The sequence below is a fragment of the Neopelma chrysocephalum genome, unplaced genomic scaffold, assembly GCF_003984885.1.
Source record: "Neopelma chrysocephalum unplaced genomic scaffold, ASM398488v2 Primary Assembly neopelma1_23, whole genome shotgun sequence".
Classification (NCBI taxonomy): Eukaryota; Metazoa; Chordata; class Aves; order Passeriformes; family Pipridae; genus Neopelma; species Neopelma chrysocephalum.
The window spans coordinates 28,422,625-28,428,658 of NW_020897691.1; positions in this window are offsets into that span (position 1 = coordinate 28,422,625).

The following is a 6,034-nucleotide window of genomic DNA, read 5'->3' on the forward strand; positions in this document are numbered from 1 at the left end:
GCCCGCGGCGGCCGCCCCGCCGGGCGCGGCCGCCCCGCTCCGCCCCGGCCCGGCCCCGCCCGCTCTGACGCAGCTGCTCGGCTGGGCCTCTCATGGAGCCGTGGGCAGCGCGTGTGTGCCCGCCCGGCACCGCCCGGCACCCGCACCGCCACCGCGAGGTGCTGACCTGCGCCCTGCGCCGTTCTCTCCGCCGTGTGCCGATACCTGGGGCCGGGCCGCATCCCCTTTTCTTTTGCAGGAGCAGCATTTACCATCGCTCCCCCGAAATCGTCCTCTGCTCGAAGGCGCGGGGAGGGGAGAGGAAAGAGTCATCAGTTTAAATTTCAAAACGCCTTTATGCTCCCAGGGTAGCGTCCTCAGAGCAAATTGTGAGGGTCCGATTAAAAATCATCCCCGAAGAAAAATCGTAGTGAGCTTCAGGGGTGCTCACTTAAACCAAGGTGACATTCACAAAAATAATTAAAACTATTGAAAAGAGGTGTATCCACACAGGTCCCAACCAGTATCTGATTGTTCAGGTACTCACAATTAAGGAGTTTAGAGGAATGTATGCATGTATTGGTCTGAGAGTTGGCCAGTATGTTAATGCCTCTGCTTGATGATAGTATATACAGACCTTGACGTCATCAGTTACATTATCTTGTAGAGCAGATGTCATGGAACTGTTCCTGCAGCAACTGAGTAACTTAACAGGGATTGTGCAGCCTCCATCCCGAACTTTGTCTAGGGTGTTAATCAGAAGTTAATCAGTTGCTCTGCTTGGGTTGGGCTAACTAGGATGAGAGGAGGACGAGGAGGTCTGCAAGTGGGGAGATGACAGCTGGGGACATCAGAGGGAACCTGACCTGTCCTGCTGAAGGCTGTCAATGGAGGCATCCCAGACTCTGTGTGGCAACTGCCAACATCTGCTGGCTTGGGAGCTCTTCGTCTTGAAAATGCTGTATTTCTTCCAGACCCAATCAGACTGGAAAGTCAATGGAAATGAATTTGTGCAGTGCCAGGTTGTAGTTACCCTCCAGAAAAATGACATAGAGGAATTATTTCTTTTAAACAGTATGTTTAACTTTTCTTAAATGAGCCTCTAGAGTTTATGATCCCAAAGCTTACTTTGAAAATATGAAGTGTAAAACTTTTGGTGAATGAATAAACATCAGAATTTCCTACAACCCTACCACTCAAGTCCCCAAATCTTTGTTCACGAAGCCTAGCCGTGACCACTCAAGAATGTGGAACCTAAAGAAAAAACTAGAAAAACAGCATCCTTGCAAAAGCAAGAATGTTGCTCAGCTGTTAGTTCAGAAATGTGTGTGCTAAAGCACAGCAGGAGAGGAATGGTCCTGGGGAATTCATGAAGGCAATGGTAACTGTACTTGGCTGAGGGGAAGCATTAAGCAAACAGGAGTTATAGAATTGCCTGTGCCCTACCAGCCTATGGACTAAGGATAGATAGTTCAGTGGCCTGTGCCCAGCCTTGTGTCTTGCTGGTCCCAGCTGTGAAGAGTGAGCTGACAGGCCAGTCCAGTGCCCCCAGTGCCCCCCATTCTGCCTTGCTTCTGGCTGGGATGGTGGGACCAGCCCTGGCTGGTGAGGTCTTGCTGCCCCCAAGGGGACCCCACCACTTTTTGACAAATGTATGCTCTGCAACAAGTCTTTGCCATGTGCTATATATATTCTCTCAGGCATATTGAAAAAGTATGAAATTATGTAGTAGTAGACAGAAAAAAATATAGGTCTGAGGTCAACCCACTAATGGCCTTTCCCACTGTGCCTTTACACAGATTCATATTTGAATGACATTAAGGAAGAATTTTCTGAAAAAGACTACTCTAGCCCCCCAGAAGCCCCCAACAATCTGACAAAATAGAATGCTGTGTTACATGGCACTTGCTTATTCCCCAAGAGAGCGGTAAGTGAGGGATGCTGGTTCTGTTGCTCAGTGCACTGCTGGTAGGTGCCTGGGTGCATGAAGCAGGAGTCCGTACAGGGATGAACATGTGGTTCCCAAGGAGGTAGCTCAGTTGCTGACTGACAGCCTGCATGATGTGTCTTTGGCTGTTGCCCAGGTTTTGAGAAACTATGAGTCAGATTTGCATCCAGATTGACTCTCTTGCTAAAACTTTCCTGTTTTAAAATGTGATTTTAGATCCACACATTTTACACTCTCTGTAGAGCATGTCTAGACTTTAAATAAAGCCTTATGAAAGATGTTAAAAAGATAGCAGCACTACTGGATTTGCGTAAAATAACAGATTAAAATAAATTATCCTACAGAGATAAACCTCATTATCACCAAACTATTTGGTTTACAAGAACTTCATTGTGTTTGAGCACAGTTGTGTAGAACTGAGTCTAGTTGCTTGAAAAATTGCTTTTCTCCCTGTGGTGTACCACCAAGTCAAACTCCACAAAGATTCACACATTTGAACTCTGCAAATGAAGTATGAAGAAGCAGCTGGCAGGGCACTAACTATCTGTGAGAGATCCCCAGTTTTGGAAAGCTCTATCTACTGTCGTCCACCAGAACCTGAATTTGCTTACCTCCAGGAATGCGGCAAAGTCCATATTTTTTTTCTTCTTTGTTAAAACTATTGGAGGGTTTGTTTGAATAGGTATGTTTATGGGTGGTCCTTTTACTCATGTCTGATTTTTTCATAGCTGAGATCCAGGGCAGGCATTTGTATTTTCAAACAATTAATATAATTGACTGCCACAGTTTTGGTAATACCTGAATTTAGGGTTGATTTTTTTCTTCTTTTTAATTATTCACACTGAACAAAGAAGTTGTGGTGGCTATTGCATTAATGAATTAAATTTATCCAAATTTGTAAAATTTTCCAAAGTATTTTCTGAGAATTTCCATCCTTCCTTGTTTACCCTCAGTTCCTTCTTTCCTCCCTTCCTTTCTTTCCTTTCATCAAAGAGCACAAGCTTACATAAAACTTCAGGAAAAGAAAGTACTAGGCTATGCAACATACAGCCAAACTACAGAATTCATTATTACACACAATCACTGAAGCAGTTCTATAATGAATTTAAAAACTGATTAAATACTTTCAGCAATACACAGAGCTAAAGCAGACTGTGCTGTCTGCATCATATAGATATATATATAGATATTCATCTGTGTCATGTATATACACGTATATAAAAGGAGGAGGCTGTAGTACTTGAGATTTCATGAAAATTACTTTTACTAAAAATAATTAATATTGTTAGGATGAGTAATTAACATTCATTCTTCTGGGTTTATGCTGATGGCCTCTGAGGAAATTTGAAGATCTATTTTCCTATGTATAGCAGTAAGTAATTGGCAGCATGGTACTGGGTCATTGGGTGTAGAACTTACTTTTGGGGAGAGATTCTTTTTTACCTTGCTATTAAGTGTTTTTTCAACATATTTAAAATTTTCATTTTATGTCTGGCCAACCATTGCAAATATATTCTAAGTATTTTGTAGAATGTCCTTAAAGAAATGTGTATATTTATTTTGAAAATGAAAAAAACCTGATGTTCTCATGTTTGCCCCTCAACACCTGTCATACTCTCTACACTCCACATTTAATATATTGTCCTACATTCTCCAGAATATGTCTCATATGTATATGAGACATGGTCCTGCTTTCAAAAGTTGTAAATTGGTTTTGCTGGCTTGACAGTTTTCACCAAAAAATGCCTGTAACCTTCTGTGACAAAAGCTTGTGGCAATGGTACAGAAGTCATGGCAACAGTTTTCTGTGGCTGCTCAGCAAGAACAGAAGTCTTAGATCTTCTGCTTCATCTGCAGTTCTGAATTTAGGTGGGATGTATGGACACAACTTATTTGGTGGTTCTATAACTCACCTAGAAAAATCCTTCTAGCATCTGAATTGTGGTCCACCGAAGAAGGTAACCTTGGTGGTACTTGGTTTTAATAGTTATGCAGTATGATTCTGCAGCTAGAAGGAAAATACAGTTATCTCCTTGGGCTTCTGTCCATCCTGTGAGGTGAAAGAATCACATATGTTCTGCAAAGAGTGTAGGTTAGAAAAGGCATGCACTAGAATAATTTCTTATGAACATCCAAATTAAATCAGGAAGAATGACTGTGTGCCTAGTTTAATTGTTGCAGTATTTATTTTGAAAAGAAGCCTGTGTCATTATTTTTATCTAACACTATGGAAACAACCTTCAAAACATAATTGTGTATCTTACACATTGCCTAAACAAATCAAACCTTTTGCACCACTTATGTGCTTACTGTCAACATCTGGGCTAAGGAGAGAAAATGCTTTTCTAGAATTTATGGATCTTTCCAAACAAATCTTATCAATGTCTCAAGTTATAGTTTGAAGGATACCTAGAACCTTGATGCATCCTTAGTAATTGCTTCTCTTATTTTGGGATGATATATCCTACATACTTCTTCAAAATCCTCCTTTACACCTGCAGTACTGACGTTTTCTTGTTTCTCTGCCTACCCGCTGCTAATTTTTTAGTATCTTTTTCTTTTTTCCCTATTACATCTTTTCTTACTAAAAGTGCAATAAAGCTCTGTGTTTAGCCTACAGGTTTGTAGACACTCGTGACCATTTTTGTGTTCCCAATCTTGCTGAATCCAGTTTCTCACTGAGCACTAGACCGACCAGCAACTTAAGCTAGTGGAAATTACTTCCTCCTCCTCATCCAAATCTTTTATTCTTCCTAGTCTTTCTTACCACATTATTGTCCCTCATGTCACCTGGGTTCATAACCCAGGAATCACTTTCATCTTCAGCAAATGCAAAGAACCACTTGAGTGAAGAAGGAAATTTAAGCATAAAACTTTTCATAGAGCAGCAGTATATATTTTTAAGTTCTTGAAGATAAAACTGAGAGACTGAGATGAGAATCTCATGACTATGGATTGCTTCCCCAGGTGAGCTTAGTCGCTCTAAGTTCCAGAACTCCACCTGAATCAAGCTACACTCCATATATCCCACAATCACTGATTTTTTCCTTAACAACAGACAACCCCTAAATAATTTATCAGCATTAATCTGAAATTAAATCCCTTGATGCACAGCCTGGGTGTGATGCAGTCATTTTGGGGAAGCTGAAGTTCTTTACTACAACAGCAGCAGTACAGGCAAGAGACTGTTCCAAACTACATCAGCATTTTTAGACTCTCACAAAGGAAGAATCCTTCATTACTGCATTATTTTTATTAATATTCCTTTGAATTTATTTTTATGATATTAGTTGGCCACAGGATTACCTGACAACAACACAGTGAGAATAAATTCTGCTGAAGGGCAAATATATTTTATAGCTATTATTGCTTTAATTAACTATGCAGAATGACACACAAACAGAATGTTTTGTAAAATAAAGACTTAGCAGCTATGTTTTCAAAAATATTGTGAGTCATTCTCTGATGTGCAAATTGCTATCTTTTTCTTCTTAGCTTCAGGCCTGAAAAGCAGTTGAACATTTGTTAAAACAATTGTCTACCCTTATTACTCGATTATCAAATTATGCTTTTATAATTTTGTACTAGAGGGTTTTTTTACAATGTTAATAATTTAAAAAGCTTTCAGAAAATAATCAAATTAAGTAATTAACTTGATCAGACAGTGGGAATACATAGAGCTATTCAAAGCTATTTTTTCAATTATGATGCTTTACTTCTTGCAGCCAAATTTGAGAATGTTTTTGAAGACTTCCTTAAGTTTGTCTCCATAATTCAATAAAACCCGCTGTTATCAGCAGAGACTCCCATTGCATGTTTTGTGACTCTGTGGAGACTTATCACTTCTGCAGGGAGCTGCTGTAACAAGAGGAGCTGCTTTCACCTGCCGAGCAAGGATGGGCAGTATGGTCTTGAGGCGAGAGCACTGGAGTAGAGACCTAGGAACCCCCTTGTTAATCTCAGCTCTGTGACTGACCAGTTGTGTGACCTTGGATGAGATACTCCTAAATTTCTGTTTCCTCTTTTACCATTTGCCTGTCTCAATTATTTAGACTGTAAGTCGTATGAGACAAGAAGTGCTTGCAGCTGTGGCACTGTGTGGCCCAG